Here is a 22253-nt window from a genome sequence, read left to right on the forward strand (position 1 = left end):
CTCCAGAGTTGTTTTAAGCCCAGTGTGTGCTGAGCAGGCACAGTCTTCACAGTGATTTGGCTCTTGGGGGTCAGGGAGGAGTGCTGCTGCCCTTTCCCCTCCACAGATATGGGGTGGGAGCTGAGGTTTGCAGCATGTCGCCAGTGGAAGCCTGTTGTGCTGCTGGTGTGTGTAACATGCCTCATACATACAGAGCTCACAGTGGGCCACACTGTACCCTAGAGGAGTTGAGGCTCGGAGAAACTGATGACTTGCTTGGGTGACACAGTTGTGAGTGCCAGCACTGTCCCATCTGTCACACTCCTGAGCTGTCCTTAAGCACCCTTAGTCAGGATATTGGGAGTAGAGAGGTAGGTACTGTGTGTCCTTTACAAATGCAGCTCTGCATGGTCTGAGATGCAAGGCCCTGGGAGGTCAGAAGAGACCTCTGAGAGGAGGAGGGAGGTGAACCTTGGGAGTCCTCTGTGTGAAGAAGGTCTCTGTGAACCCAAGAAACCACAGTCAACCCCAATTTCCCCCACCTCCAGAAATGAGACAGGGCAACTCACCAGGGAAATCTATCACCAGAGTGGTTGGATCTGGCACCATGGTAAGAAAACATCTGAGGGGAGTTTGGGAAAAAATGCTACAGAGAACCATAAAAGAACTAGGAGAACAGTGGGATAGTCATAGCAGATCCAAGGGCACAGAACAGCCCAGGAAGCATTGTGGGGGTTTTATTCCTGAGTGTGAAATAGTTACAACTGCGGAAAACTGCGGAATACTAGGCTGTGGTAGAACCAATTAAAGAATGTTAGAAAACAAACAAACAATTGTCTTGAACTTTCAAGTCCTAGAGCAGAAATAGGAACCAGCCTGCCATTGAAAGCAAGGAAAGGTTGAGTAGAAGCTGCAGCCCTGGGGCACTGGGACCCCACTGGGACAGCGGACTCCCTGCTGTGCTGCAGGTTTGTGCTACCTGCCTGCCCAGGCACCTGGCTGGGGGAAGCTCAGGGACCTGTTTCTGAGGGCTTCTTCCCTGTGCAGCAGGTTTATCCAGTGCTGAGGAATACTCAGAATGTCAACTTGGAGAGGAGGAGAAGGAGGAGTAGCCACATCAGAGAGGCACTAAGTGACAGGCACTGCAGTAACATGATCCCTGGCAATGAGAGATCAGCCTGGGGCCCCTCTGCCTGTCCACCTGGAGTAGAGGAGCCTGCCTTCAGACGGGGAAGAGGCTCTGGTGGGGTGGGGTGGGGGCCTGGAAACCGGACAGTTTGCAGTCAATGACCATTGCCCTGTGACACCCACCTTTGTGAATCTGACTTCATTGTCACAGACTTTTCCACCCTTTGACTCTCTGAAAGCAAGGAAGAGACAGATGGGAGTGCATCTCTAGTCTAAGTGCAATATAAGGGTTTTGTTTGTTTACAGCATTCCTTGACAATAATTGCTGCCTTTCCCGAGCACATCACTGAGGGGTAGGTACTCTGCCAGGCCCTTCAGTTCTCTCCTGTCATTTGCTGCTTCAAACTCCACATGACAGATGCAGAGCTGAGGTTAGGATGAACGCCTTCCCTGTGAGTTAGCATGGAGCTGAATCGGGAATGTCATCCAGAGCCCGTGTGCCAAAGGCCACTCTCAGCCCATGGCACTGCTGGCACAGAGGGAGACTGTTAAGAGGAGGTCACCAGCAGCGTGCCCTTGGAAAGGGCACTGGGCCCTTCCCTGCTGTCTTGTTCTCTGTTTACCTGCTGCCATTAAATGGTCAGACTTCCTCTGCTACCTGCTCCCACCATGATGGGCTGCACTGCCACAGGCCTACAGCCTCAGGCCCAGGTGACTGCAGACCAAAAGCCTGTGAAAAAAAGGGACCTTTCTTCCTTGCACATTGATTTTCTCACATATTTTGGCACCACGACTGAAAGTGGACAACATAGCTGGTGAAGTGGTGGGCCTGGAGTTCCAACTTTACTCAGAGGCACAAGCTTCCCTGATGTTTGCTTTGCTGTGTCCTGGGAGAGCCACTCTGTGTGCCAGGTGGGCAGTGATTGGAGCCCTGCAAGCCTGCCTGGGCTGCAGAGTTGGCCTATTCAAGCTCAGCCTGCAGCCCTGCCACTTACTGGTCTAGGACAGCCACTTGATGCTTTGAGTGATGGGTAACCGAGACCCACCGGGGAAGCAGACCCGTGTGTCAACAGTTGCTGTTGGTGTTAGTGTAACTGCAAAAGATTAAACCTATGTATCCTAGAAACCTGATCACTGCGGAGCAGGTTAGGCCCCGTGGGGTGGGAACCATAGGATTAGTGTCTTTATAAAACCAGTATCAGACATGAGGACCAGTGAGAAGGCACCATCTGTGAACCAGGAAGCAAGATCTCATGGTTCACTGGGTCTGTCGCACCTAGATCTGGGCATCCCAGTCTCCAATACCACAAGAAATAAATGACTGTTGTTTCTAAGTGCCTTGTCTGTAGCACTGTGCTACAACACCCCAAATGGCCTTAGTGCTGTTATTAATGATGGCAGTCATTTGAATCACTTTTACAGCACCTGCTTGGTATAGAACAGATTTGATAAATTTAATTTCCAAAATACTTTGTCTTTTCCCAAATGTAGTAAACAGGATACAGTGTAAAGTTAGAAACTATTTTCCTTAAATATCAAGGGCAAAAAAAATCTTTGGGAGATTTCTTGGATTAGCAAATGATTGTAAATTGCATTGTAAATGTCATAGAAATAAATGCCAACTGCTGGCAGCAGTAATATTGGGAGTTTTCTTCCAAGACAGTGGAGCATTTTTTTAACAGCTTTGGGTAAACTGAATGGTTACTTAGATGGTAAACTAGATGTCCGTGTTTTCATTCATTCACTTAATACACATATATAGAATGTGTACTTGCCAAGGCACCATGCTAGGCCCCAGGGATACAGAGATAAGCAAGACTGCTGTAGTCTCTGCCAGCAAGGAACTTAGAGCATTAAGGGAACAATAAATAGCATTTTCAAATTAATTTGCACAACAAGCAGTTTCCCAAACAGCTATTGATTATAGCAATGAGCACCATGAAAGAAAGAATGTGAGTTAAGATATGTGTTAGAGGTTCCTGATTTAGATGGGGACTTCGAAGAAAGCTTCTCTGAGGAAATAATGTCTACACTGAGTCCTGGAAGATGAGAAGCTGGCCAGAAGACAAGGAAAGGGAAGACAGTGTGGACCAGTTTCAGCATGTGCAAAGGCAATGAGGCAAAAAGTAGTTCATTCAGAGAACTAAAAGAAGGCCAGTATGGCTAAGAGTAACGAAAGAGAAGAGAGACAAAAGTGAAACTCCAAGCAGCAGCCAGACCATTGCAGGAGTTTTAATTTTTACCTGAAGAGCAGTGAAACACAGTCATTCACTGCATACAGCTTTAGGGAACAACGGACCACAACGTACACAGTGTGATCCCAGGAGATTACAGTGAAGCTACTGAATTCCTGTTGCCTGCACTATCAAGCCACAATAATGCCTCAGCACAACCATAGCATCACCCTTGTGTTTGTGGCAATGTTGTACTCTCGGTTATATGGAAATAGAACACCTATAATTGTGTACAGCGCGTAATATGTGATGATGATAAGTAACTATCTCACTGGCTTGGGTACCTTATGTAGTATACTTTTATGGTTTTTAAAGAATGTATTTATTGTACTTGGTAAAAAAAAATTTTTTTTAACCAGATAACAGTAGCCTCCTGTATCTTGGTCCAGTCTCTGGACTGATGAAAAGTGTGTGGTTGCTGGCTGTGGCTGGCTGTACTCCACTGCCAATACAGCAGCATCACCTGAAGGTGCTTCTTCATGCAGTGCACTCTGCACCCCTGCCGCCTTTCTTTCTAATCTATGCCCCCTAAGCCTATGAATTTCTGTATCTGTAAGCACAGCTTTAGCCACTGACTTGAGTTTTGATACGTTTTATTGTAATTTAGCTCAAAAACTCTTTATTTTCATTCTGATTTCTTTCAAAGAAGTGTATTGATTAATTCGCAAACATTTGGGAATTTTGTAACTACCTTTTTAATGATTCATTTCTAATTTAATTTTCTGCAATTAGAGAAAATAATATAGATGCTTTTAAAATTTTGGGTACTTGTTTCTCCACCATGCAGGATCTGTTTTGGTAGCTTTTTCTGTACACCAGAGGAGAATGTATGCTTTGGCATCTTACTCCATCAGGTAAGCTAAGTTGGTCAGGCTTGCTCACATTCTGTGTCTTTACTAATATGCACATTGATTGCTTCCTTCTGACATCACTTTGCTCCCAACTAATGAAATTCTTTTAGTGTAACTTTGCTGATTAAAATTCCACTTTTAATTGTGTTCATTTTGAGGGGCGCAGCAATCAGTTCTTCAGCTCTTTAGAGACACCTTTGCATCTTTATGTGGCACGTTTTTCTCTTGAGACATCAGCTGTTGGTGTTGCTGCTCCTCCTTTGAGGTGACTCTTTTTTTCCTCTGTCTGCTTTTAAGCTTCTTTCTGTCTTTGGTTTTATAGCAGTTTTATTAAGGTGAGCGTGGATATAGATTTTCTTCCCTTTTTCCTTTTTGGGGTTCATGTCTTTGAGATTGATGCCTTTTTTAGGTCAGTTTTAGAAATTTCTCAGCCATTATCTTTCCAAATAATGCTTTCCTTGCTTTATCTTTCTTCTCTTGGGGGTCTCAGGTACATGTTTTACTGTTTCATTTGTCTCTTGCCTTTTTTTCTGTTTTCATCACTTTTTAAAATCTCAATGCTGAAGCCTGAATTTTTTGTATTGAACTTTCCCCAGTTTACTGATCCTCTCTTTATTGTGTCATTTGCCTTAAACCTATTTATTGAGATCTAAATGTCACTTCTGCATTTCTTTCAATTATAGACTTTCCATTCCCTGTATTTTTTTTTTTTTAAGATTTTCAGTCTCTGGTGAAATTCTGCTTTTTGCTATCTATTTTCTTGAACATATTAATTACAGTTGTTTTAAAATCACTTGAGGATCTGTTTCTGTGCCCCACCTCTGTACTTATTTCTTAGTGTGCCTGGTAATTCTTGATTGAACATCAGACATTGTACAAAGAAATTCCAGAGTCTCTTGTGGTATTATCTTTCCCAAGAGGTTCCAGCCTGCTCCTTGGTTTTTTGTTTTTGTTTTTGTTTTTGTTTTGTTTTTTGTCTTTTTCCTTTTTATCAGTACCAGGGATCGAACTCATGACTGCCTGCTTGCAAGGCAGGCGCTTATGCCGCTGAGCTAAACCTCCAGCCCCCAGCCTGCTCCTTGGTGACCACTGGTATGAGAGCAGATTGTCTATCCCATTGGGACTCAGCTGCTGAAAAGTTTATGCTCAAAGCTCTTACGATGTTCAATCTGCTTCGAGTCACCCCTGCTTTGCAGGTTCGACTTCTGGGGCTCTTCTTTCTTGGTGATCCCCGCATCACTGTTTTTGCCTCTAAGGTTTTTGGAACTTCCACTTGGCCTTGTGGTAGCTTCTTAGCCAGTTTTTAGCCTCTGCCATAGTAGTTCAGGAATCTGACAGGTGTTTTCAAAGAAGAAAACCACTGCATGTTGTCCCACTCCTCTCCAGAATCCTGACCCCTCTAACTCCCAGCTATTCCAGCATCCTCCAGCTCCACAGGAATGCCATTTCTCTTCAGTCTTGTCAGATGAGCTGGTTGGCTTCTAGCCCAGATGTGAGGCTGTTTATATGACGCTCGGCCTCTTCCTCCCAAAGACCTGGCAGAAATGGAGGAAAAGTGGCTCCAAGAGTAAACCCTTGTCTCCTCTCCGTGGTCACTCTCCCTTCATCCTAGCCTTTGAGTCCATGTTCTCTTGGTCCTTAGATGCCTGCAAACAGATACATTTTTTTATTGATTTAAAGAAAAAGGGTAGAAATAATACATAATTTCAAAAAAAAAAGTAAAAAATCACTAGTTGATAATTATGTATTGTCTTCTTAGAAATAGTTGTTCAAGTTACAAAAGTGAAGCATACAAAGTGGACATTCAAACAGACTGCAGGCAGTTCTGTTCAACTATCCCAACAAAAACTTAGTAATATGGTTCCTTTAGAGCACTTTCTTTTCCTTTCTTTTTTACAATAGCAATTATACATTTTGGGTTTTATTACTCCTACATTTCTTATTATTTTTTACACTAGAGACACAATGTGATATGTATAAATAGGATTCTTATTTATTTCACTAATGAAGATAGCCTCAAGTTGTCTCCATTTGCCTATGAAGGCCTCAAGATCATCCTTTTTAATAGCTGGGTAATATTCCATTGTAGAAAAATACCACATCTTTTTCATCCACTCTGTGGTTGATGGGCATCTTGGTTGTGTCCAAGATTTAGCTATTACAAATTGTGCTTCTATGAACATGGGTGCACATATATCACTGTGATATGACCTTTTCAGTTTTTCTGGGAAAATACCCAGGAGGGGAGTAGCTGGGTTGGATGGAACTTCCAATCCTACTCTTCTGAGAATTTCTCCATATTGATTTCCATAGTGGTTGCAGCAGTCTACACTCCCACCAACAATGGAGCAGTGTGCCTTTTTCCCCCGCAGCCGCACCAACATTAAACAGATAATTTTTAATCCCAACCTAAGTCCCCCATTCAAGGGAAAGCAGAACTATTTCATTGTAACTGGAAACAGAAGTCCCACCTAACTTTTGAGGAATGATTGGACATTGTCCAGCAGGGAAGGCCAGCCCAGGCAGGGCAGAAGTTAAGTATGATTGAACCAGCAACACTAGAAATGGATGACACAGGTAAATCTCCTAGCTTCTCTCATCCCCCAGCTTTAGTGAGGCCTTGGCCACACCAGCATACATCAGGGTCTCAAAAGACTCCTACTTGCCTCAGGGTCAGCAGAGAACCCTTGCTGTAGGATTGTGGCAAGAATGGCAGTGACAGCCGGGTGTGGTGGCACATGCCTATAATCCCAGCACTCAGGAGGCTGAGGCAGGAGAATGGTTGTGAGTTCGAGACCATCCTGGGCCAGAAAGTGAGTTCATGGCCAGCTTGAACTGCATAGGGAGACCCTGTGTCAAAAAGACAAAAAAGAAAAAAAAAGAATGGCAATGAGTTAAGGGTCTCTTGTTTTGGAAGAATTGTGTCATTAGGATAGAAATGAATACCCATGGCATGTGTTTACATACTTGCACATAGAGCCCTCCACCTCACAGCAGGTGGAATTGTTCAGATTTTCTGAAGGAAGAGATTAAGACCCTAGGGAACATCCTGCATTTATTGTGTCACATCTATTTTTTATGACAACCTTTAGTCTTCTTCCCGTGGGATTCATTCCAAGCCTGTCTTGGCTTCTCATTGTCAGGAGGCTTGTACGGTCTTCCCGGGCCCCACAAAGAGCCAGCCTTCAGAGAGGTTAGAACAATTGAGTTGAAGGAAGAAGGTTATTAACCGTTTCCTGAGACTGAGTCATTGTGCTGCAAGGACTTTGATCCAAAGAGACTGATTAATGTGGATGTGACTGTCTTGGAACTTGTGGCCATCTTGAACTTCTGGGAGTCCAGCTGCCTTGGAGCACCCTCGTCCTGTCCTTCCAGGAGGATGGGTTTAAAACCCAGGCTTGGGAGGCTGTGGGCCCACCTGAGAGGATACATTGTTTTATAACTACACCTCTCCTGTTTGCATCTGCTTAGTGAGATCACAGCAGATGACTTATTGAAACAATAGGCATTTATTTGAACCCCAAATAAAATGGCATTCTAAGCATTCTGTAATCCAGATAACATTCAACTTACTCTGAATTCAAAGATGTTACTATATCTTGCTTCCTTGTTTAGATAACCTTAGGTAACCTTTCAAAAGAAGTATTTTCTATTCAAAATTCCTGCTTTAAACTGATGAATTTGCCCTTTGAGACATTAACAAATGAAAACCCACTTAATACATGCATTTACAAATCAAGATTCAGTTAATGTGTTTCTTTAAAAAAAAATCACTGCACATCATCACATGCCAGCTGTTGTGCTAGGCACTTGTGTGACCCCTGTCCCTCATCCTCAGATGGCAGATGCCATTACTTTCCCTACAGTGCAGCTGCAGAAACCAAGGTAGGTTTCAGCTGGCAGACTGTTTCCTGGTCTGCAAAACAGGGCAGACACCATGATTACTTCATGCAGGTTCTTACACAGTCCAGATGGGATAATCCACATTCTTGCCCAGGGATACAGGCCGAGGAGTGGCAAGGTGGGCTAGAATCCAAGTCTGTGTGAGTCTACACTTGTTCTTCTCCACTATGCTGAGATATTTCTCTTAGAAACAAATGGGACAAGTACTAAGCTGCTTGCTGATATCTGCCTTCCCTGAAAATGTCTTCTTGCACGTCAGCCCACGGTGTGTGTGTGTGTGTGTGTGTGTGTGTGTGTATGTGTGTGAGAGAGAGAGAGAGAGACAGAGACAGAGAGACACAGAGACAGAGAGACAGAGAGAGAGATAGAGAGAACATAAGAACATTGTGGGGCTCTTTGCAGGTGTTTATTCCCATACCACTGCTGGCAGAGTCATACCCTCTTTTGTAATAAGGGAAACAAAGAAGCATGGAGAAAGAGTTGATCCACAAGGTTAGTGCTTGTGTAGGTGGGATGTAGAGCTTGGCTTTTTGCATCTGCTCCAGACTGGGTCTCATCCTGGGCCCTGGCAGACCTCATGAATTAATCTCAGCAAGCATGCACCAGCTGGGTGTGCCCCAAGAGTCTTCAGAGCTGTGCTCTAGCAGCTGACATTAACTGTGTGCCACTGGCATTCCTGGTGATGCCTGTTTGCCATCCCTCAGCCAGATAAATTCTAAGGTTACAGTTTTCAACTCAGATCCTGATTTCAGAACACAGAATGCATTGAGTTGTGTTATCTTTGCATATCCTATTTTCTGTCTCAAATGTTCTTCCTTTTACCTCCCAGATTATGCTCACTTTTCAAAATCCAACCTAAGCATCTTTTGTGCTTACTGTTGTTCTTGCCAGAGGTCAATCCAGTGTCCTACTTAGCTCTGCATCCCCAGTGCCCGGCCCAGGACTTTGCCATGACAGGTGTGTCCCAAGCCTGTATTGGATGAGCTGATTCTCGTGTGTGGAAATCAGGAGCAGGATTTAAACACAAACAGTTGATTCTAAGCAGTGCTCTGTGAGACTTCTGCAGTGTGGATCGAGGACCTGGGAGTGGAAGCAGGGGCATGGTGGGGGACAAGGACTTTGAGGTCCAGCAGATAAATGCACAGATAATGACTGCCCTGCTCAGGCAGGTGACACAGCTGCTCTAAGACACCTTTCTGAAGGTTATTCTGAGAGCATCCTGAAATTTGTTGAACTTCTGGGAAAGTATGTGACACAGAGTAAACGCTCAATAAATGGTAGCTGTTTATTTAGGAACTCACATTTTGGTGACATTGGCCAACAGTAGCCAAAAGAGGGTCCATTCCTGTGTGCTTAGAGTGCATTAGGCTGCCATACCTGAAGCCCCAGGGGCAGGGGAATCGGGACCCAGCAGCTGTCCTTATGGAAGTATACCCAGAGAGATCTTCACATGTGTGCACCAGCAGCTAGACAGGGACATTACAGCTCTTAAGGGGAGATATCAGAAGCAGCCCACTGCCTGTCGATGGAGCAGAGGACAAGTTTGCCATCTCACCCCGGAATAGCAGCAGCTACTGTGAAGTGAGCTGGAGCTGTCGGCTGGCCTGGGAGGCCTCCACAATGTGAATGCAAGCTGGTTTATTTGGGGTACATACAGTTCACCTACCCTCAGCAGCACTGACTGTCTTCTCTAAGAATATGTATGTGTTGTGTGCAAGGCTAGGCTCCTAGCAGCACAGCACTTAGCTTGGGCAGTCCAGGGTTAGAAAAAAGGTCTAAGAAGGCTGTAGCTTTATCTGAAATGTGTTATCTATCTTATCTACGCATCCATCCACTCATAAATATCTTGTGCACTTAAAAAATGGTGAGACTATTAGAGTTGAAAGGGAAGGAATGATAATGATTTGGGCTAAGGGAGATAAGGCTGGGAATCAGATCCCCAAACTGACAATGGCCCATGAGGAACTAGAGCTAGCCCTGAGCAGCCCTGGTGTCCCGAGGCACCTCCATTGCTGCTAGAACCCAGTGTCTGTGTTGTAAGTGTCCAGAAGCTGTGCAGTGCTCAGAAGCAGTATCTTGTGGCTGTGTGGTCCCCTGGACACAGACACACTAGGAATCTGGGTAAAGTGGAATGGTTGAGCCTGGGGCTCTCTCTTGACCCGAGGACACTCTGAGGACCCTGGGCAGAAGGCAGTGCTAGAGTGGGCTTCTTCTCTTGCAAACACTTGGCCAGTGGCCTCTGTCAGGCTCTTGCATTTGCTGACCTACCATGTCAGACATGAATAATATCATCTGTCCTATTGCCATGAATAATGAAATGCCAGCAGTGGACACTTCATTTAGGCCTGGACTACATTTTTTCCAGTAGAGGTAGAGAGGCTCCACGGGCAAAGAGCTAGACTGGTGAAAGGACTGGAAGGCACATGCCAGGTGGTGCACCCCTGGGAGGGCAAGCTGACCACAGGGGTGTGACTCTCCTCAGAGAAGGAGGTGGCCCCTGAATGTCACAGGGCCAGAGCCTGGAACTCCAGCTATGAAAACTCATGTCAGGTCCAGTGAAGAATTTCCTGACTTGAAGCAAGAGATGATAATGTGAAAATTAAAGGAGTCTGTGCACTCAAATCCTCTTCCTTGGAAACACTAGGGAAGTGCAGCAGTATGCTGTGTGCTCTGGAGTGTGGCCCAGCCAGCCCTCACCTGCATCTGACCACAAGCAACAGCTTCCTCCAAATTGGCATCCTGTTTCTGCCTTCCCTGACTGGCAGGTGCCCTGCCACTGTGTTTCCTGGGAAGAGTTGCCTAGTTGCTATGCAGGTTTGCTCCTGCACCCTGCATAGAGCAAGAAGTCCTTTTCCTCCCTAGGGCCTTGTTGCCCTGACCCTGGTCTGGCACCTGGAGGCACCATTCTTGCAAAGGATTTGGGGAGCTCCCGGAGCATACTTGCCACATAAACTTTCATCCTTATTTTCAAAAATCATCATTTCTTCTTAAAGACAGGATTAAGTGATAGTGCCCTTGCATTCAACTGACAGTTTAGTCAGCCTTTCCTGAGGATGACTTGGTGGCAGGCTTGCTGCCAGACAGGAAGTATAACACAATAGACAAGATGTGGGCTTTGTATGTCAGGGAACATAGACACACCAGGCTGCCTCTGTCTGCAGTGTCCCCTTTTCAGACAGCACCTCTCGTTCCTCTAGACTTACCTGAAGCATTTTTCTGTTAAGGCTCTTTAAGATCCTCTTTCGTCCTGTGAGACACCTGTCCTGTGTTGGTACTCCGTGGAACCTAGGACACCAGGCCACTTCTAGCTGCCATCTTGAGGCGGTTTTGTGCTCCAGATTCCATCATCATATCTACTAGATGGTACCTGTTTTGCAGACAGGAGCTTTGCTTTATTTATCTCTGTATCCCAGGGTCTGGTGCCTGAACACCAGAAGCCATGTGATGCTGCAGATCCCACTGTGAGTAGTGGTGCACACCACAATCATGTACAAGTGTCACTATCCAACAGCAGGGATTGGGGAGTGCTGAGTTATGCATGAGCTCGGTGAGGCCCTGAGATGAACTGGTTTCCCAATGTGCCACCTGGAAATGAAGTGGGGCAGTGTGTGAAGAGCCCTCTGGGGGGCTTTCCTTGGAGGTATCAGAGGAAAACAGGGATGAGGCTGGCCACAGAGTCCTATGTGAGTAGAAAGGAGGCTGGTCCTACACATGAAGGACCTCCCTGCCTACTAAAGATTTTGGAATCCACCCTGAAATCGTAAAAGCACTTTTAAGCAGGGAGTTGATAAGATCAGGCTTATGTTTTAGAAAGATAGCTGACAGCCTCCAAGAGAGGAGACAGTGATGTGCTGAGAACAGAGATGCAAGACATTCAGTGCCACCCACCAGCAGTGACTCACCCATTCAGCAGATGAGTACAGAGCACCTCCTGTACCCTTTGCCCCTGCAGTGGTGATTCAGACAAATGGTCAGCAGTGAAACAAGGTGATTATCCAGAGTGCAGTGAATTCAGAAAACAGCAGGTAACTGGAGCTGTATAGACACACAACCAAGGATGTCTCTGACATTCCAACAGAACTGACTTATAGGAGCTAGCAAGTACTCCTGCATAGGAGATGCCCATTCCCATTAGATGCCAGACTAAGCCATTACTGGGCAAGGAGGGCCCAGTCCTAGGGGTGAGGGTAGGATGCAGCTCCATACTGTTGGGCTCCTAGTGCTGGAGCCAGTACAGTGGTTATGCCCATCTGGCTGATTCCTCACTCACTTGGGTTCTGACAATAGTGGCCATGGGCTTAAAGGGCAGGACAGTCTGGCTGGGCGACCAGCCTCAGCCCAGTGCTTTCTTAGTGCTCAGAGATCCATGACTCAGAAACTGGGCTTAGAGATGACAATTTGTTAATCTCCTCCCCTCGACAAAGATGAAAATGGCATTTCATTCCTAGCTGTATTAATGGACTCACTTTGGGAATAAAGCCAGCATCCCCAAAGGCAGTGGCAGAGGCTTTTTTGCTTTGTGCCACTTCGATTTTCTTTTGAGTGTTACATATAGATTAGCTTTGGGGGATTAAATGTTATTACAGCTGAATCTTTTCTTTTTTTAATCAGTGAAGAGGTGACTGCTTAGCATCCTTGCTATTCAAGCAATTTCCTGAAGTCTTGTCGCCTCACCTCTTCCTGTTCTTAAGAGGTAGCTTTGCTAAGGGTTCCTCACTTGGTCCCCATCCTGGGAAGAGCAGCCCAGGTTGGAGCAGGGCCTTTCCACTCAGCCAGCAGTACCTACTTCAGTCACCAGTGCCCATTCTCACAGTACTGTTTGACACTACACATCCCCAACTTTAGAGAAAAACTGTCTCTGATGGAGACAGCTGAAGGCTGGCCCCTGGGAGTATACTACTTCTGTCCCTAGATGTAACAGAGCACAGAAAAACACTGCCCTACAGATATTTGGAGGCAACTTTCATTCCCCTGTGCCTTCCTTTTCCTTTTAAATTATCAGGGTGGCACATACCTGATTTCAGTCTCTTATTTCCTGCCTATTAGAAATGGTGACCCCCATAAGACAGAGCAGGCCCCACCACCCTTGTCTGAAGGCCATGTTCTGTCAGCGGCAGCAGCCCACCTGCCAGGTCATGGCCAGAATTAGCTGCATTGACCATGGTCTCCCTGGCTGGTCCCCATCACCATCTTACTTAGCATGGTTGCCAAGATGTGAGGCTGGCACTTAGCACCTTGTGTTTGATGCCTGTAAACTTCATTTTGGGTAGATTTGGTCCAGCCTGTAAATTGTTTCTGGGAATAAAGCTTCTATTGGTCCCCCTCTCCATCTTTCATAACTTACTGAAGAATGTGACCTCCCTTCTTGAATGAAGTCACTGGTAGAAACACTAAGCTATACAAGACTAAAGACCTGCATTCAAATTGCTCTCATCCATATGGGTTTGTATCCAGCCAGTTCCTAACTAGTTCCTTGGTCATAAATTCACTTTATTCCTTTTCCCAACTAAGATAGATTGTGAAGGAGCTTCTCCAGTGATGCACATGGTGGTGGGGCTCTGAGGCCATTGTGTACCCACTCTTCTAGCCAGGTTCCCTGGTACAAAAGAAGAGGAGAGAGTGTGGTGGCATTTCCAACAGATTTATCTTTTCCTATCAGTCCATCTCCCCTTTATGTGCACTCCAAAATCATCCTTCTAATGAAACCACTCTAGAATCTGTCTGGGCTGTGCTTATGTTTGATGAAATGTATCCTTTTGAAACAATGACACCAAAGAGTACTCCTTTCCAGTATTGTGATAATTCTCACTCTTGAGGAGTCTGTAGCAATGACATGAGATGGATGTACTGTTGGTTTTCTTGGGCACAATTCAGTGAGCTAAAGAGATAGTAGTCATGGAAAGTGGCTTAGTCCTCTGTTTGTCTTCTTGTGCATGAAGATCTTCTATACTTTCTCACTAGTGTGAGTTTCATTTTTGGAGGAGACCAGACACAAATAGAAAGACATGGACTTTGAAATGGAAAATTCTAACTTAAATCCAGGTTGTTCCTTACTTGTTGCCTGAAACTTGGCAAATAACTTCCTGCCTAAGTTTCAGTTTCCTCCCCTGTAATCGGAGTGACCATCAGTAGCTCAGAATATTATTATGAGGGCTGAGTTAGGATCTCTGTCCTTCCCTACTACCTCCATCTTTCTCTTTGCAGCACAAGGCTCAGATTCTTTAGAAAGCAAGACAGGAGACAATATTTCTGTTTTCAGAAATTGTCACTCCTCATCCACAACATATCTCCTTGTGCTTGTTTCCATATCGCGAAGGCTCACAGTTTAAGATATCTAAAATGAGGTCTCCCTATCCCACTGCACTTCCTGCTGCTCTCCAGTTTTACCGCCTTGTTGGCAGGAAGCCCTGGGTGGCAGGCTGTGTTCTACTCTATTGAGGCAGTTTTAGTATGCAAGACATGGTGGGAAATGTGGAAATGTGCTTCCCATTGTCTCTCTGCCCAGCACCCAAAGACTTGACAGTCCTTGTCCCATGGAAAGAAAGTCAAGGTCCTTCATGAAGTCACTCTTGGATTTCCCATTGATCAGAGGCTGTAAATGCCTTTGCTGCTATTTTAGTTGGGATTCTGCTTGTTGAAGTGGAATTGGAGATGTCTCTTTCATTTCATTCTATACCCAGCACACACATTTTCAGAATGGCCTTAGTAAGTTGACCTGATTCTGTTAAACTGCCCTCCAACCTCACTAGACGATTTCTGGTCTTGGTAAGGCTGGTGTTTGAGGTTTTGTGGCTATGATCCTGTTTAGAAGGACTGATGACAGGGCCCTTCTGACCCACTTGGGGCTCCAGAATTGGTGAACTTTGACTTCAGATTCTTCCATCCCAGGTGGCTACCACAGCCTACTCCATCACAGATCACTTCAGACACTTCCCTTTCTTCACACACACACCCCTGGGGCAGACCTATCCAAATGCCATTGCTTAATATTCTACTCCAAGCTGATCATTAAGAGAAAAAGGGTCTAAGTCAAGCTGTGTGATGCTGAAATGGCTGCTTATAAGCACTGTTGTATCTGGACTTGAAAAGAAGGGCCAGAACAGACCATCCACCGAATGAAGGTCAAGCCTTCGTAGAAGGTTTAACCCTGCCAGAGAGAGAGGGAATGCCTTATCCATTTTCATGATAGGAAACTGGGACTCAGCTTGGCTAACCCGCCTGCAGTTGTTCTGCAGAGAGACTGGCTGAGATTCAGGCTCAAGCATATAAGTTTCACCCTGCAGCTACCTAAAGTTCAGGGTCATGGAGGTGGCTGTTTATATGAGGCAGACCCTGATGATGCTGTATGGAGAAGAACGCTGCTCAGGCCCTTCACCAGGTCCTCCTGTGCCTTGGCTGTACCAAGCTCTGCACGAACCCGCCTGCCCCAGTGTGCCATAATCCAGGTGTGCAACAGCTGATGGGCACCTTGCTTGAGAATCTTGTGGAATGCTGAGTCCACAGCTCTATCCAAAGCATGGGTGGGGGTGGGGTGGAATCTGCATCATAAGCCAGCTCCCAAGTGATTGTTATGAGCTCTGGAGTTTAGATCAGTTGCCAAAGTGAATGTGTTCCAGCCAACAAATTAATCACTTCCCCAGAAAATCCCCCCAGGGAAAGCCACTAAATCTAACCTGACTTCTGAATTGCCTCGAATGGAGATTGAAGGGATATGCTCCTTTTCCTGTAGTCCCAGAGCTCCACTACCCTGGCTCCTCCCCAGGTCAGAACCCAGAGAATGGGGCATGGAGAACGACACCTGGGTCTTGAGTCTGGAGAGGCTGCAGTGAGCAGCTGGTGGCCCAGCAGAGAACCTGAACCCTTCCTGTGGGCAGGAGCACTGGCCTATACCCTATTGGCCAGTGCAGGTATCCATATACTGGCTTGTTTTTTCCTGCTGTCTGCTGGGCCATACACATGCCCACTGGCTAGGCCAGACATGGGGTATGCTGAGGGCGTGGGCATAGGAAAGCCCTCAGAGTCTCTTGCCTTCTGCTAAAGAGTCCTATGACAGGCAGGAAGATGTGACAGCTGCCTGTCTAGATGTTAACATCTCCAAGCAATCACTGTGAGCCCACTGGGGCTCCTGTCCTTCAATGGTCATAGGCCCCCCATTTAAGGAGGCTTCTTTCACTGCACTTCTTGGAGGCTGGGGCCAGGCTCTCATGTAACTGCCCTGTTCATGAGTGGTGGTCTCAGTCTGGAGTTTTGGGAAGGTAGGGTTATGCCTTTGCTTTTAGCAGAAGCATGCACCACCCTAAGATGCCACCTGGCATCTGTACCATCCATAGTTAGACCACAGGATCTCAATGGACCTCCCTACTTCTATACCACCACCTATTCCCCTGAACTTGGCCAAGGGGCTTTTTCTGTGCCCTGGCCCCTACTTCCTCCCACTTCAGCAGCCAGCTGAAGATCCAGGAAGCTTTAGGTGGCAAACAAAATTATACCCCAATGGTGATTACAGTGAGAAAGAGTTAATTCTTCAAGATGCTATGAGGGATTTTTTTTCCTCAGTCCTAGATATTGTTTTAGCCTTTTGCTAAAGTACCTCCCCAAAATAAGTAATATTTACACATTATTCCGTTTTTTAAAACTGTTTAAGAAAACAGCAGCATCAGAATCCCTCCTTTTTGTACTTATGCATGCATTCACACTCACTCAGGTGTACACTCACACAAGTGTGTACGTATGTGCATATGGACAGCCTGTTGCCAGGATGCCCCCTGTGCCATGGTGTGGTTTGGGGGCTGTTCTCCTGCCAGTGGCGTGAGTAGCACTGAAGCCTCGGCACCGGTCTGACGAACTGGACATGCAGCTGTGAAAACACACATGGGTCCTTGCGGAACCAAAGGCAGAAAGCCACTCCTAGAGCCCTCAGTCTGTGTTGTCAAGATGACTCTGGCTTTCTAGTTTCTCTCTGAATTTTACAGGGATACATAAATTGCCTTGCAGACTTTTCTGTGATGACAGTTGTCAGGAATGCCCGGGAGTTTTACTTAAGCTAACAAATGGTTACCCTTCCCATTAGCTCTACAAACAGTCCCCTAATTAGTGAATTGGCTAATGACAGTTGCCTCTGGGGTCATTAGACCTGACAGACAGTGCTGGCAGTGTTTGGGCACTGTGTCACTGTCATAAAGAGTGTTGTCAGGCTCCGTTGGAAGCCAGAGCTGGGAACACTTGCACTGCAGCCCCCTCCTTTTAATTTGTTGCATTATCTGCTTGGATCAGGTAAATGAACTCTTCCCTAAAACAAGAAATGATTTCTAGCTATAGATTAGAAACGTGGATTCTTAAAATAGAGGACAGAGGAGATAGTTGCTTTGATTCTAGGTAGGAAAACCATATTTATGAAAGAGTTCCATTTCTTAAAGACACTTTTGACCAGATTCAGAAGCATTTGGAAAGTGCATGCTTGCTTGCTGCTCAGCTCAGGTTCCCTTGTGAGCATCAATTGCCGGCTCAGCCTCCGGTAGGCCAGGGTCCTCAGCCAGTGTCCTCAGAAGTGCTTTTGCCCTGTGTTGTGAGTCTACTCTAAACAGGATGGCAGCTTTGGTATGGAGAGGTGAGGTCAGCCAGAATCAGGTGCAATGCTCCTTCTCAGTACCCGCTGCAGTCTGCATTCCCCAGACCTCCAGAGTGACCTTGAACTCGAGATGCTCCTGGCACTCAGCCTCTTCTGACCAAGCCACAGGAGCTAAGTCCCAAGCTCATGCCATGCATAGTCTTGGGCCCAGGAACAGTGCTGCAGGGGTGAGGCCCCGTAATAATTAGGACAATACATGCTCTACATTTAGGCTGCTTCTTGCTACAACTCCTCAAATTCTGTACACTTTGTCTCAAAAGTCTGTCTCAGGTATAAAGGGAAAAATAGGGTGCCAAAGAATAAAGCTTACCACTAGTCATGGATGTAAAATTTGTGACATTATCCATATGATAAAAATGAGTAATAAAAGTACACTTTTGTTCAAAAGTAGCATAAATGCATCTTGGAGAATTAAGAAAAATTATGAATAGGAGACAGGTGATTGTACAGCGTAGCAAATCTCTAACATGGTTTAAGCTGAATTGTTTGAGAGATAAAATGCCAGTGTGAACATGTGTTATGAAAGAAAGAAGAACAATGTTGGGTTTAGGCAAGAAGAGCCAGGCTGCTTCTTTTGCTTTGGGCTGATAATGGCATGAAATCTCTGGTTCACAGCCCAGGAAGTCCACAGGGTAAAGAGGCCTTTCCTGTTCCCATGGCATGTATATATGGACTGGACCTATGTAAAATGGATTGCACAAGCCATTTCCAAACCTCCTAATTGTCTGCCTCTGGAAACTCAGCTCCTTCATTGAATCAGCCTCTCTTTGCTGGACACAGAGCAGACCCTGGAAGCCCCCACAAACCTGACTGCATATCTTACCTATCCTGTGACTTCCTGCCCTGGGTCCTGGGACACATGGTTCAGCCTCTAGATTTTCTGACCTGTGTAGAGGGCTGGCACTACTGTCCTTGGGGCTGGAGGGGAGAATAGGAACACTAGGGCCCAGTGACCGTGGACTGAGGCCCCCAAAGCCATGAGACAAAGTACACATTTGCTCCTTGGAAGTCATTATTCTGGTTACTGTGTCATAGTAGTAGGCAGTTAGATGGCACAGTTGTGCTGTTATACAAAAATTTGGTTCAAAGTGTTCAAAAGAGGGCCAGGGATTTAGCTCAGCAGCATAACCACCTGCCTGGCAAGCTCAAGATCATGAGTTTTATCCCTGATTACCCCCCTTTCCCAAATAAGTGTTCAGACATGTCTGGGATGCCACCATCACACTTGTCACGTGTGGCTATTACAGTGTACATTGTCCATGTTGAGATATGCCATAAGTGCCAAATGTACATTGGATTTCAAAGACTTAGTACCAAGAGTATCATGTCTTATAAGTTGTTCATGTTGCTTATATATTGAAATATCTTGCCATATTTTTTTAAATGAAAAACACTATTACCTTTTTAAAACTTACTACCTCCAGTTCCACACAAAGCTTGCATTCACTTCTGCTAGTGAGCACTATTAGTCCCTTTTTTCCCCTCCCCTCTTGCCTGCTTCCTTTTTTCTTGGCATCCCCCTGGCCTTGCATGCAGCCTGACACAGGAGTGGCTCGTGTCCCTGCCGGACAGTTGCATGAGCCAAGGTATTTGCTCCAGGTCTTGAAAGAGCTGGGAACAACATTGTTCTTGCAGAATGTCCTTTCCTTTCACATTTGAAACATGAGGAAGATGACTTCAGGGAAATTAAGCACCTTTATCGGAAGCCAGAGCGCCATCAAGTGACAACCAAAACCCAGGTGACTGCCTCTGATCCATTGTGGCATACCACGCCAGATAGCCACTGGGAAGAAGTCAGGCAGCATGCAAGGCATACAAGCTGGAACGAGTTGGAAGGCATATGTAAGAATATCGCATTGCAGGTCTGGTGGGGGGTAGCTGGCATTACAAACTCCTTGCGCCCAGTACGAGGTGAGCCTATTCTGGAACCCTGACGGTGTCTTCTCTTGCCTGTGTGACAGAGAAAATGAGGACTTCCTAGACTGCATCGAAGACAGGTTGCAAATTATCTTGCTGCAGAATGCCAGAAGCAGGTTGTGACCCCAGGAATCCCAAGAAACAGCTCTTATCGAGGTCACTGTAGTCTCCTGATTTGTGAAAGACCAAGACAGAATCTATTTTCATCAGGGAAAATTGGCAAGGGACCAAGAACCTGTGACTATTGGCCTGGGGCAAGGAAGAGGGGGATGGGAAGTTCTTCAAGGCCATCCTCATCCTGCTCTGGGTTCCACTAGGAGCTCATCAGCCTCCACCCCAGCACCAGACCTACTATGTACTGGTTCTGTGCAGCAAAATGAGAATGAGAGAACAAGCCCATGAGCCAGGCAGTTAGATTCCAGTTGTGCGTGGAGACCTGCAAGCCAAGCACCTAGCACATAGTGAAGACTCAATAAAGTGGTGGCTGTTCTTATTGATCATTGCCATCAACTCTGTGGATCCAGCATCCACTTTAGACAGTTTCCCATTTCGAATTGTTTTGTGCCATCAGCCATGTTAAAAGACCAATGCCAAGGAGGTTTTAAAACGAAATGAAATTTGTTTGTAAGAGAGGCGAAGTCTCAGTTGCGGAGACATTCTTATACTCAGAGACGTCAACACAGTAGACATCCCCAGCCAGGCACAGATCATGAGGTCACCCTGTGGACTTCTCATAGCCCCTTCCTGCAGGACTGACTGAGGAGTAGACCACCCGGCCCAGGGGTCTCTTCCAAAGGAGGCCTGTACTGTCCAGCAGTGGTTCCTGTTGCCGCAGTCATCTCTGCTGCGAACTTCCCACTATCAGGCTAGTCTTCCATAAGACTGCGGTAGGTGCTCCCTTTGCTATTGGGTACTTGTTTCAATCTTGCCGGGTTTCAATCTTGCCGGGAGGCAGAGATAGAAGAAAGCAAGGTAGGACACTTATATCCATTGTATCCCTCCCCTGGTCCAGACAAATTGCAAGGTCCTTTGAGTGTACTATCTTCTTCATTACCTTTGTTTCTTAGGTGTTAAGATTGGCAGTCAGCAGATCGCCAGTGTTACCCAGAACCATAGAGCTGTAAACTATGAGTTTTGGGTTCTGAGCCCAGTTAGTCTGTCTCCTTAAGCTGCTATTGAGAAGTGTCGCGAGGAGGGAACACAGCTTGGCCAGCACCAAGCAGCAGAATTTTGAGTGCTAAGGACTGGGCTTGATTTTGATGCCTTAGGAAGCTGTCAAAAGTATCTTGGGCTTTGAAATGACATGATCAGATGTGTGTTTTAGGAAGATAACTCTGAAAGTAGTTTATTGTCTATTAAACCACAACTCTCCCATCCCATCCTTGTGCAGTTGATTATGTTTAAACTGAAGTGCAGGAAATTACATTTGTCTCAACCTGAATTCTTATTTCAGCCTGTTGTTCCAGCTTGTCTCTCTGTCTGTGTATGTGCTTATGTATGTGTCAGCCTGCATGTGTGTGCACACGCACACATGCATGCACATGTGTATGGATGCAGGGCACAATATACCAGGGAGAAAAAAGAATACCTTGAATGGCTTCCTGCATGCAGCCACTATTTTGTGACAACTGTGATTTGGGACAGTGTAGGAAAAAAGCAGGAATTTTATCTCTCACATACCTGGGCAGTGATGGAACAAGATGGGAATGCCAAAATAACATGACTAATCTCTTAACAAATGCTGCAGAATTTACACTCACTCCATTAACTCTGTCTGAGCAAATTGATTTGGGACTTCAATTTTGAACTTCAGAGATAAGTGTGTCCTTTGCTGGATCCTTATAATTCAACAAATATTTAGTAAACTCCTACTGTGTGCAAATACCCTTTGACTGTATTTCCTGTCTATCAGTCTTTATCTTTATCCTCTATAATTAGAAGATAAAGTCCGTGTGCATATGTGTATCAACTAACACTGTAAGAGACCGACTTTTTGAATCTATCCAGGTACTATGCTTAATTCTGTATGTCTATCTGCAATATATAGCTTTGGTATCTACCTGTTGTTTGGTTTGCTGCTTAGTCTTCTACCTTGTGATTAGTGATCCAAATACACAGGTGATTGAGAGTTTAAGCCTGGTCCAAACTGCTTAGCATAATGAGACCCCCAAAAAAAAAAAAAAAAAAAACAGTGTAATGGCCCTGGATTGAGATCCCAGTACCAGGTGGGGGGCACAGGAAAATACAAGAAAAGTTTAGTCACTACTGCCATCTTGGTGATATCACATGTGGTTCACAGAGCATAGCCACACAACTGCCCATAAATGGGACTGAGTTTATACATGACACACAGGGTATCCGCCCTTATTTTCTCTCTACTTGCCATGGGCATGTCTCTGTAGACTTCTCTCTAAAGTTATCTTGTAAATTCTTCTGCTTGATTGTACCAAAACTGATATGACCAATCAACACTGATGTATCCTTAGATGTTTTCCAGGTTTTTTTTAACGAATATAACAAACAGCACAACAAACAGCCATATATATATATATATATATATATATATATATATATATATATATATATAAATAAACATTTTACCAACTGACCCTC

General features: G+C 45.5%; 1 protein-coding gene across 10 annotated transcripts in view; it reads left to right on the forward strand.

Moving 5' to 3' along the window:
• Nucleotides 1-22253, forward strand: part of Chchd6 (coiled-coil-helix-coiled-coil-helix domain containing 6) — a 235369-nt gene that overhangs the window by 197415 nt on the left and 15701 nt on the right. For 4 of the 10 annotated variants that reach the window (XR_010043706.1, XR_010043705.1, XR_010043707.1 and 1 more), the window contains one exon: nt 4129-4195. The exons of the other annotated variants lie outside the window; for them this stretch is intronic. The gene's annotated coding sequence lies outside the window, so the exon portion shown is untranslated. The remainder of the gene's footprint in view (nt 1-4128; nt 4196-22253) is intronic. 10 annotated transcript variants of the gene reach the window in all.

Source organism: Cavia porcellus, unplaced genomic scaffold (assembly GCF_034190915.1).
Source record: "Cavia porcellus strain 051 isolate PalLab524CR breed Dunkin Hartley unplaced genomic scaffold, mCavPor4.1 scaffold_27, whole genome shotgun sequence".
NCBI classification, from domain to species: Eukaryota; Metazoa; Chordata; class Mammalia; order Rodentia; family Caviidae; genus Cavia; species Cavia porcellus.